This window comes from Monopterus albus, unplaced genomic scaffold (genome assembly GCF_001952655.1).
Source record: "Monopterus albus unplaced genomic scaffold, M_albus_1.0 scaffold138.1, whole genome shotgun sequence".
NCBI lineage: Eukaryota > Metazoa > Chordata > Actinopteri > Synbranchiformes > Synbranchidae > Monopterus > Monopterus albus.
The window spans coordinates 769,437-781,665 of record NW_018128018.1 but is presented as its reverse complement, the minus strand read 5'-3'; the positions used below and the strand labels follow the sequence as shown (position 1 = coordinate 781,665).

The 12,229-nt window shown below is 44.9% G+C and overlaps 1 protein-coding gene across 2 annotated transcripts in view; it reads right to left on the bottom strand.

The window, feature by feature from the left end:
- LOC109967880 (plexin-B1-like) overlaps positions 1-11,729 on the bottom strand; it is an 89,378-nt gene extending 77,649 nt beyond the window's left edge. Inside the window, exons 1-2 of one of the 2 annotated variants that reach the window (XM_020613758.1) lie at positions 11,661-11,723; positions 11,300-11,529 (exon numbers count right to left, since the gene is read on the bottom strand). The gene's annotated coding sequence lies outside the window, so the exon portion shown is untranslated. Of the gene's footprint in view, positions 1-11,299 lie in introns of both variants that reach the window. The other variant, XM_020613757.1, reaches the window with a different exon arrangement.
- Positions 11,730-12,229: the final 500 nt, after the last annotated feature.

Genomic DNA, 12,229 nt, shown 5'->3' with positions numbered 1-12,229 from the left:
TGGGTGAACAGGGTGTAGAGGATGGGACTGAGGACACATCCCTGTGGGGTGCCAGTGTTTGTAACAATGCTGGCTGAAGTCCTGTTGCCAATCCTGACAGTCTGGGGCCTGCCAGTCAGAAAGTCCAGGAGCCAGTCACAGAGGGTGGGGCGCAGACCCAGTGCGGACAGTCTGTGGGTGAATTTGTGGGGGTAACTGTGTTGGGTTGCTCTCCTGATTTCAGTCTGCTCGCTTGTGCCTGGTGCTCCAGAGGCTCCCCGAGGGCGATGGTGGCTTTCCTCGCCATTGTTGTTATTGTCGCCGGAGCGAACAATGAGTTGTAGCTCCGGTGGTATGAAACCAGTAAATTCCCAGTGGCTTTGTGAGTTGGTGATATCCAGCAATGCCTGTCTGTTGTATGTAAGCAGTGCATGACATTTGTGCACTGCAGAAAGAGTAAAAAACACAAAAAAGAAGAAAACAAAGAAATAGCTGGCATTCGAGAGTGGAACGTGCAAACACGTCTGCCTCGGTGGGCGCTATCTTGCATATCAATATCTTCAAGCCAATTTCTTTTAGAGGTTTCTATGGCCAGATATAAACATTGGGGTGACCGTGCTTTTACTGTTGCAGCCCCTAAATTGTGGAACAGTCCACCTTTTAATGTTAGATCAGCTACTGACCTGACTACTTTTAAATCCTTGCTTAAAACTTATTTGCCTTGGCTTTTAATACACGGTAGGGCCTGATGCATTCTTCTTAATCTAATTTATTGAATGTGTGTCATCTGTGTGTCTGAGTTATTGTTTTATTTTTGCACTGTATTTTATTTTAGTTATTTATCCTTATTTTGTTCTGTCTATGTAAAGTACTTTGGTCAACTGGATGTTGCTTTTAAAGTGCTATATAAATAAATTTGATTTGATTTGAGGTAGGATGGGGTGGGGAGCTCTTCCTAAACTCCACTGTCATCTCCACTGTTCTGAGCGCATTCAGCTCCAGGTTGTTACGACAACACGACCGGCTGTTCAACCTCCCGTCTGTACGCTGACTCGTCAGATGAGACCAATGATCGCTGTGTCATCTATGAACTTCAACAGTTTAACAGAGGGGTCCTCTGAGGTGCAGTTGTTGGTGTAGAGGGAAAACAGCAGAGGACTGCTAATCTAGTCTTATTTGTTCACCATGTAACTGACTCAACAAGTAAATACATCCATTCACCAATGGGGATAAAAATCTCCGACTCAACGCCACTCGGGCAGAACTGATGAAGGTTCTTGGATGAGAGGTGAAATGTTTGACCTAAAAAAACCTAGTCCAGTTGATTTTTCTAAGTTTTTTTTTCAGCTTTCACACTAAGGAGTTTTTACATGAAAGAACTTGAACTAAACATTCAGCTGCCCTGACACGCAGCTCTGAAGTGAAGTCGGCTGATCTGGGCAGGTGACTCTGTGCGCAGCCTGCCTCCAAACGCCAACCTCTGAGGAGTGCGGTGTAGCGTGAAGCTCACTGAAGACGAGGTCACAGACAGCTGACAGCCATGTGCTCAGCTGCTCAGACAGCAGCTCCAGCTGCTCCATGCTGCCTGTGGCTCAGTCGTTGTTTGAGGAAACACAAACATCTGAGCTGAGGGGAAACATTACATCTCAGCTGCAGGTTACAAACAGCTACATGTCATCAACCCGGCATTTGGTTGATGATGTGAGACCAGTGTGTTTCCTGCCGGACACTGCCATTTTCAAAACCCAAAGAAATGCACTGACTGTGACAGAAAACAGAAATGTGACACATTACAGACACTGACTCTAAGGGTTGCCTTTAATAAGAGACTGAAACAAGTATTTGATAGCTGGTGATGAATTTTCTCAGTCGACTTTTTGTTGCAACTCTAATGTGATTTTTTTCTTGCTCTTTGTGTTTTTACAGTGTTAACAGAGATAAATCAGGGCATTGAAATAAAGGATAAAAGGAAAATCTGAGATTTAACATGTGTTAATGTGTGTTTCCAAGACGGGGGTGTAACAGATGCCGGAGACTGAAGACAGCTGCACTCCGACATACTAATTATACACACACACTGACACACTAACACACAGGAACACAGTGACACACACACTCCCAGTGTAATCTTCAGTGTGATCCAGTGAGAACACAGTGTTTCCAGGCCTCTGATCTGAACACTGAGACGGTCCGACATTTAAGGGAACATTGTGCCACTTAAAGGAACTGTTCAACTCTTAACGAAACAGTCTGAAACTTAAGGGAACAGTCCAACATTTCAGGAAGCAATTAGACTTTTAAAGGAACAGTCCAACATTTAAAGGATAAAAAGCTTTGTACTACTTCATCAGCACCAGGTTGCTTCACTGTCAGTCAGAGAAACAAACCTACAGTAAAGCACAAGCTGTTGAATGAAGAATCAATTCTGTATGAACAGTAAAAATAAACCCTAACTGTGAGATTACCACCTGTCAGACACAATATTAGACATCTTCCCCACCCTCATGAGAAACATGTACCAAGGAGGACCTCTGTTAGTTACTGATCTGTCACTGATTCTGATTTGCTGCTTTAGCCTCAGAGACACATTAATCAGACAGAGAGGAAGGAAGAGGCTGAACCAGCAGAGGAAATGGAAACACAGCAACAGTAACTACAGCTCATTTTACCACACAGGATGAACTTCCTCCTTCATTATAAACAGTAGGACACGCACATTAAAACAGTCTCCTCAGGAAGATCCTGTTTCTCCAACACAAGCGCCTCCACACAGACCATTTCCATCACATAATGAAACGACCATAAAGTCAAAAACCACAAAACAACATTAAAATGCTAACACATTGGTTCACTATCAATAATAATTGCATTAATACACAATAATGTCAGCAGAATTTCTGCACAGAGTACTTTTACTGTTGATACTTTAGTCCATTTGCTAGTAATACTTACAGTACATACTTTGATGATATTTTCACAGCATGACTTTTACTAGAAATGGAGTATTTTTATTGCCGTATTTCTACTGGCAGAATCACTAATAAGCTCTGGATCGGGTCAGGATTTACTGTACAGTCTACAGGGCACGCTGAGCATATAAACAAGAAAAATATGCATTCATATCAAATGACCAACAGGAACATTTGTAAACCTACTAACAACAGATCGACTTCACTTGTGTTACTGAGCAATCACAGCGTAAACACTAAAGCTCTGTGCTGCCAGGAAAATGTCTGGAATCAGCTGAATGAACTCAGTCCATCGTTAAAGTTCACTTTGTTCAAATTTGTTCACAGACTGCTTAAAAAAAGCCTCTCTCTTGAAGCATGACTGATCATTAACACCTCAAGCCTTTCATAAAAGTTCATTTAAATTCACTACTTTTGTTCATATGACCTTTGTCAGCGGAGCTTGTTTAAGTAAAGACAGTGTCAATACGTTCAGTTTCAATAAAAACTGTTCAAACTGCTGCTGTCAATTAAGTTCACTTCAGTGGTCCTTTTTATTTTAAATACCCAGCAGAACAGGAACACATCAGCTGAGTGGCAAAGAAGGAAAGTGCTGTCACAGCCCCCCCCCCACCCCACAGACATCAAATGTCATTAAACAACAAACGACATACAGACTGAGCTTTGTTCACAGTGTTCAGTCAGTGTTAGAAACTGGTTTCTGCTTCAGTCACAGTGTTACAGACTGGTTTCTGCTTCAGTCACAGGGTTACAAACTGGTTTCTACTTCAGTCAGTGTTACAGACTGCTTTCTGCCTCAGTCACAGTGTTACATACTGCTTTCTGCTTCAGTCACAGTGTTACAGACTGGTTTCTGCTTCAGTCACAGTGTTACAGACTTGTTTCTGTTTCAGTTACAATGTTACAGACTGGTTTCTGCTTCAGTTAAAATGTTACAGACTGCTTTCTGCTTCAGTCATAATGTTACAGACTGGTTTCTGTTTCAGTCATAGTGTTACAGACTGGTTTCTGCTTCGGTCACAGTGTTACAGACTGCTTTCTGCTTCAGTCACAGTGTTACAGACTGCTTTCTGTTTCAGTCACAGTGTTACAGACTGGTTTCTGCTTCAGTCACAGGGTTACAGACTTGTTTCTGTCTCAGTCACAGTGTTACAGACTGCTTTCTGCTTCAGTCACAGTCTTACAAACTGCTTTCTGTTTCAGTCACAGTGTTACAGACTGGTTTCTGCTTCAGTCACAGGGTTACAAACTGCTTTCTGCTTCAGTCATAATGTTACAGACTGGTTTCTGTTTCATTCACTGTGTTACAGACTGCTTTCTGCTTCGGTCACAGTGTTACAGACTGGTTTCTGCTTCAGTCACAGTGTTACAGACTGGTTTCTGCTTCAGTCACTGTGTTACAGACTGCTTTCTGCTTCAGTCACAGTCTTACAGTCTGCTTTCTGTTTCAGTCACAGTGTTACAGACTGGTTTCTGCTTCGGTCACAGTGTTACAGACTGCTTTCTGCTTCAGTCACAGTGTTACAGACTGCTTTCTGTTTCAGTCACAGTGTTACAGACTGGTTTCTGCTTCAGTCACTGTGTTACAGACTGCTTTCTGCTTCAGTCATAGTGTTACAGACTGGTTTCTGTTTCGGTCACTGTGTTACAGACTTCTGCTTCGGTCACAGTGTTACAGACTTGTTTCTGCATCAGTCAGCGTTACAGACTTTTCTTTTTCAGTCACATTGTTACAGACCTCTGCTTCAGTCACAGTGTTACAGACTTGTTTCTGTTTCAGTCAGTGTTACAGACTGGTTTCTGTTTTTGTCACAATGTTACAGACTGGTTTCTGCTTCAGTCACAGGGTTACAGACTTGTTTCTGTCTCAGTCACAGTGTTACAGACAGACTGCTTTCTGCTTCGGTCGTGTTACAGACTGCTTTCTGCTTCGGTCACAGACTTGTTTCTGCTTCAGTCACAGTGTTACAGACTGGTTTCTGTTTCAGTCACAGTGTTACAGACTGGTTTCTGCCCCAGTCAGTGTTACAGATTGGTTTCTGTTTCAGTCACAGTGTTACAGACTTGTTTCTGCTTCAGTCACAGTGTTACAGATTGGTTTCTGTTTCAGTCACAGTGTTACAGACTGGTTTCTGCATCAGTCAGCGTTCCAGACTTTTCTTTTTCAGTCACAGTGTTACAGACCTCTGCTTCAGTCACAGTGTTACAGACTGGTTTCTGTTTCAGTCAGTGTTACAGACTGGTTTCTGCCTCAGTCACAGTGTTGCAGACTGCTTTCTGCTTCGGTCACAGACTTGTTTCTGCTTCAGTCACAGTGTTACAGACTGGTTTCTGTTTTAGTCACAGTGTTACAGACTGGTTTCTGTTTTAGTCACAGTGTTACAGACTGGTTTCTGTTTTAGTCACAGTGTTACAGACTGGTTTCTGCTTCAGTCAGTATTACAGCCTCACCCAGACCATGTTCTGGGCGAGGCTGGGGATATGGAAAGCGAATGGGCCATGTTCAGAACTTCCATTGTAGAAGCAGTTATTCTGAGTTGTGGCCAGAAGGTCACTGGTGCCTTTCGTAGTGGCAACCTGAGAGACCAGTAGTGAAGGAAGCCATCAGGCTGAAGAAGGAGGCCTACAGGGCTTGGCTGGCTCAGTGGTCTCCTGAAGCAGCTGATGGGTACAGGCAGGCCAAAAGGGCTGCAGCTTGGATGGTTGTGGATGCAAAAACCTGGGTGGCGGAGGAGTTTGGTGAGGCTATGGAGAAGGACTTTTGGTTGGCCTCAAGGAAGTTCTGGCAACCCATCCAACTGCTCTGAAAGGGAAAGCAGGGCTTGGCCCAGGCTGTGTTTGGCAGGGAAGGAGAATTGCTGACTCATTGTCAGGGCACCGTACTGGAGCACAAGGAGCACTGTGAGGAACTCCTGAACCTGTCTAACATGTCCTCCAAGCAGGAGGAGTGATATAACTACAGCATCAGAAAGTGCCAACTGCTCCGCCTTGACATACGGGGAGACAGCTGTGTGTTAACACGCGTGTGTGTGTGTGTTGCATCCATGGGGAAGGATCCACAGAAACCTGCTTCTTCATGGATTAATGAATTATTAACAATCACCTCCAGCTACACTGCCAGTGTGTGTGTGATCTGACACACACACGGTAGGAGGGTGGGTGGGGGGATCTCAGCAGTTGATGTGATCAAGGACGTTTTATTCAGACTCGATAGTAGCCGTGTGTGAGTATAATGCATGGAGACCACACCCTAATCCTGGAACAACAATAGACGCCCCCAACCCCCCAGCCCTCCTCCACTCTTCTTTGTCAGCTTCTTGTTTGTTTGAACTTATCATCCAGTCGCCTCCAATCCCCCTGCAAGTTTATCTTCTGGTCTACGGCTGAGATGCTCGGTCTGGGACTCAACTGAATCTAAAATCACCATTTTACTCATCCCGGAACCAACTGATGGTGCGATAGACACAGAAGACCTGAATCGTGGTCATGGTCCTGTAGAACAGGAAATGCTGGATCAAAGGAAGCTAGGCTCTCTGGGGTCTCTACGCATTGAGCTGAACAGCAACCAAATGGCAAAAACACTCTACCGCTCCACCCATTTATTGACAACAGACTGCAGAGCAGCATTCTTCTTCCTATCTCTTTAACTGCAGTACGAAAGCTGCATAGGGTCACTAAAACCTCAACGTCTTATTTAATACAGGATTAGAATCAGAATCAGCTCTATTGGACAGGTGTGATGGACACATGAGGAATTTGACTCAGATATATCGGCTCTCAATGTGCAAACAGGCTGTGTAATATAACAAAATAGCAGTATTAACATCAACAAACAGTGCAAACAATGCAGAAAAAGCAGAATAAACAGACAGTAAACAATGCAAACAGCAAGGAATGGTCATTAAAATGAGATAAATAGGGATAAAACAGAGTACTTAAGAACTAGAGACCTGTACAGATCTGTGTAATCGGTACAATGTATATATACACAGGTGTTGCACTGAGGGTTATTGTCCAATCATACTGTCGTGGGTTAAGTGTTCATCAGAGCTACAGCCTGGGGGAAGAAACTGTCCCTGTGCCTGGTTGTCTTAGTGCACAGTGACCTGTAACGCTGTCCAGAGGGGAGGAGTTCAAACAGGTTGTGTCCAGGGTGTGAGGGGTCTGCAGTGATCCTCTCCACCCTCCTTTTGACCCGTGAGGTGTACAGGTCCTCCATGGAGGGCAGGCTCACACCAATGATCTTTTCTGCAGTCCTGACTGTCTGCTGAAGTCTGTACTTGTCCTGTTTGGTTGCTGAGCCAAACCAGACAGTGATGGAGGTGCAGAGAACAGACTGGATGATTCCTCTGTAGAACTGTATCAGCAGCTCCTGGGGCAGGTCGAACTTCCTGAGCTGGAGCAGGAAGTACACCCTCTGCTGTGGTGATGGTCCTGATGTTGGACATCCACTTCAGGTCTTGGGAGATAGTGGAGCCCAGGAACTTGTAGAACTTGGCTCAGAATTACTTCTGGACTCAAAACTCAAAGCTTAACATTACATAAAATTAAACAATTTCCCACAAATGTACGCTCTTAATTAAAAAGTGTTTACATCATATTACACACCACATTAAATGTCACCTTAAATACCAGGTCTCTGTTCCTGGGATGGAGTTAACCAGCGGACTTCTCTATAGTGTTAGTTCATTACAGATGACAAGTGTGGTCCTTTGTGACCGGTTTTGGTTGACAAAGAAAATGGCCCTGCTATGTAGCATAGCTACAGAGCAGCGCTAATAATAGCTGCTAACACAACTAATTCAGCAAAGCAAATAAAGGACCTAGATGCCTACCACTACAAAGAAGTTGCTGAGGGCTTCCAGCATCACTGGAGCATCAAACTACTGCCTAGTAAACTGTGAAGTGAGTTATCATGTTGTCAGTCCAACTGAAATTCTCCACGCTATGCTAATCCCCACAGAACTATCAGGGCTGAGGAATCTCAGACAGCAGAGATTCAGTTCATAGGAAAACAGTTAAATGAATTAGTAAATTAAGTTAGATGCTGTTGTGCTTAACACAGCACGCGTTACAATCTCAGGGGCTCCTGAACGTGAGTGCTACCTCAAGAAGAATGTTTGTCTGTGCAGATTCTCAGTCATCCAGGTCATAGTAAACTGAAAAAATCAACTGGACAAGATTTCTAGGTCACTAAAAAGGGGTGGTGGACTAAGACACAACTTGTCTTCCATCTACAACCCTGTTTTGAGATCTCTGCCCAAACATGCCCACCAGGACAATAGGTGTCGGTCGATAGGTGAGAGTTCAAAGAGAAGTAATGATGCTCACCGATACTGGACTATAATGACTCAGTCGTTAAGGGACATTGTTGGCCTTCTAAGGACTGAAACACCACCGAGGGGGATATATATGTCCGGCTCAACACCAGTCAGTCAGAACTGATGAAGCCTCTTGGATGAGAGGTGAAACGTCCTCGACCTAGAAATCTAAGTCCAGTTGATTTTTTCTAAGTTTTTTCAAGAAGATTGTTGTTCTTGACAAAAGTACAAAAACTACATGTTGGTAGCATCTACTACAGCCATTCTGCTGTCCTCTGCTACCAGCCAAGAAACAAAAGTCATACCTCACTGTCATGTTATGCTTATTTTAAAAACTTTTATGCCCTTCACTTCTCCAACAGGAAATTGAATCACTTCGGGGCTGGACTTCTGACCAATTAAGACATATGGAGACACCACCTTGACAACACTTAACCATCACATGTCTACTTCCAACTCTTCCCCTAACCTGAACCAAAAACAGACATCATGTCCTCACTAGGCAGAATTGGCCTCACAGAACTGGAATCTGCTGTAGGGGCCAAACATGCTGAACACACAAGCAACCTGACTCCGATAGAGTGGCTCTCAATGTGCCTTTGTAAGGCAACGAGAAAGTTTGTGCATTTAAATAGGAAAAATAAGTGAAAGAAACTGTATTTATACTGGGCTTATACTGGTATTTATACTTGCACTGGGCTGATGCTGTCTCCCTGTTCCACAGGCATGGGTTAACTGCCCATCAGAGTGACGTCCCAAGGGAAGAAACCATCCTAGTGCCTGGTTGTCTTAGTGCACAGTGACCTGTAACACCGTCCAGAGGGGAGGAGTTCAAACAGTTTGTGTCCAGGGTGTGAGGGGTCTGCAGAAATCTTCTCCGCCCTCCTTCTGACCCGTGAGGTGTACAGGTCCTCCATGGAGGGCAGGCTGGCACCGATGTTCTTTCTGCAGTCAGTTCAAAGTTGCTCTCAGCTGTGCCCTGAATCACTTCTAAGCTAAGAATCCTTGCTGTGTGTTTTTAGGCTAAGTTAAAAGCTCTCTGGGAGTCTGCATGACTGTGAATACAGCCCTAGGTCTACTGATGATTTCTCAACACTAGAATTGTCCAACCAATGAGTCAGCTCAGCTGTCGGTCATGTGACTTCATGCTCTTCTTTGTTGGTTTGTAAAACATCAGCAGTGTGAGCATGAATACAATAACAGATCCATTTTTATCTTTAGTCTAAATGAACAGCAACAACAACAGCTAACCTGTCAGACACACTGACACACACAGGTGTGCTGTATGTGCGCATACATCTCACACACACACACACACACACACACACACACACACACACACACACTGAGAACAGATCGTATGGAATTACATAGATGTTCGGGACAGATTGTTTTAGACACTGATCACTAACGCACTGTAAAACACAGAGTTCTTGGTTAAAGGAAACTTCCACTCAAAGTTCCCACTGATCAGAGGTCAGTGTGGTGTCTGTCGCGAGACTGAATCAAACACCACTGGTCCAGAATCTGAGCAGGGCTTTCAGATAATATGAAGGAGGAGGATGCACACGCACAAATTGCGCACATGTTGGGCACCGGTTGCTAGGCGACCAAAAGGCTTTCCAGGAGGTGGTTAGCAGATATTAACTACTTTTTCAAGCAGCACAGTTGGATTTACATATCAGCAAAAAGCTGGCTTTAGTTGTACTGATGAGGAGGAGGAGTCGAGCTGCAGCAAAGAAGAAGAGGGTGTGGGTCCACCACAATCAGCTTCTCCTCCATTTTCTTTGTGGTCTGTCAGGTTCTCTGCAATATGACGCGTCGAGGTGTCGTCACAGAGCGTCCACCCAAGTTGAACTTCTTTTAACTTCTTTGCACAGGGACGGCACGCAGGAACTTGCACAGCGCTCAGCTTGGCGCAGTGCACATATGTTCTTGTGCCGCACAACATATAGACATGAATGGGTTCAATAGCAGAGCGCAGCGCTCACCGCATCCTATCTGAGAGCCCCTTTACACTGTGACATGTGAGAGTGACAACAACCTGCTACTGTAGGACAAATCCTGTCCCTCATGAAGACATGCATGTCAGACTCTGACCCAGGACAGTAAAACTACAGAGTCCATGATCTTAGTCCCAGGTCTCTGCATTCTGAGACTGACACTCTGCTAATGCACAGTCTGCATGTGCTGCTTTTGTGTCATGCACAGAAAACGGACACTCTCCAATAAAACCAGACTGAAATTATAAACAGGCATTTTCACCATTTTCTGACATTTTAAAGACAAAACTACAACCGAGAAAACAACTGGCAGATTCGTCCATAATTAAGTTAATCAGTATATTTTCAGATAAACAAAAACCACAAAGCGACGGCACACACACACACACACACACACACCTGATAGTCACGTGATTCTGACTTTCCAGCGGTGACTCCTACTTCACAGCAGCAGGGCGCGCGCGCGTGCCTGCTGGAATGCCAGTCATTCAGTATGCAGCTGCGGGCAAACCCGTGCCATGCAGGGACAGGCTGCGAGCACCTCCCCCCGCGCACACACACCCCGTGAAAACTGTTATAAAACTGTTTCAGTGCCGCTGGAAAACAGAAACGGGACAAACCCACCTCCAGAGCCCAGATAAATCACACACAGCACACCAACCTGACACCGTTACAGAAATCTCTACTTTTAAACTCGCGGTTTTTCTGCCTAGGCGGCTGTGAATTCAGCAGCTGTGTGAATTTAACTCAGGGAACCGACACTGAACACTGACATGTAATTACAGGTCGAAACCCGAATTAAAGAGCCCCTCCTCTGATTATGTGAAACACCTTCTGTCACTTCTCTCAGCCTTACCCCTAACAGATAAGTGAAAACACCTAAAACAGGCTCATTTCTGAACGGAGCCTGGTGCGTTGCTGTCAGACACGTCGGACTCCAGCACTCCTTCCTTCCCTCCCGCAGCAGCTGCAGCTCGGGACAAGTTGGGGCCGTGAAACGGGGACAGTGTGATCTGGTCATACTCACCTGAGCTCAGCGGGCTGCTCCGCGATCCGCCGGGGGACACGACCAAAACCCCTCAGACTGCAGCTGAGAAAGAAACCTGCCCGATCCGCACAACAGGTCCGACAGAAACCCCGCCCCGCTCTGCTCCGCGCATCGCCGGTAGCATTTTCTAAGGCTCCTATGGTGCCTGGCTCACAAGGACCAGGCACACTGGAACTCTGAGCAGATTTTAACGGAACCTTCTGAACAGACTTGTGTCGAGTTTGAAACAGAATTGATATTTGATTAAAGCTACAGTATGCAACTTTTTCAAATATGATCCCAAACTGGTGGTTTTCTATACATTAATGGTATTTTCAGCTATCTCCATACAAAGACCAACCGACAATGAACTGCCTCTACTGTCCATCGGTGTGTCAGTCCCGGATGACCTTGTTCGTCTGTGCCATAGATCCTTTGTAGTTCAAAAATGAAAACACACCACTGTACTGGGGCCTATTTCAAGAAGGCGGTTTTGTTGAAACTCAGAGTTTGTTAACCCCGAAATGAGGGCAACTCTGAGTTTTCGGTTCCAGAAACGGAGGTAACTTAAACCCGTGAAAGCGGGGTAAGTTAAACCCGTTTCACAAAGAGAGGTAATCTAAACTCAGAGTCAGTTACTATGGCAACTTACTCTGTGAACCTAACCTGCTGGGGAGCAGGTTTTGTTCGGGAAACTCAGAGTTTCCTCCGGGTCTCCGCCCCTTTTTAAAGTGAAAGGTGTTTAATACCTCATTTAATCTTTCAGTACATTCATAGATTGCACACGTTTCCGTCACGCAGAGACCAAAATGGCGTGTCCATTCATAGAGGATCCTGTAGATGAGGACGCTGTAGTAATTCGCAGGGAATTGCATTTACGTCGGGAGAGGATATTGAGGCCACGAGTTGATTTTTTTTTTTGTCATATCC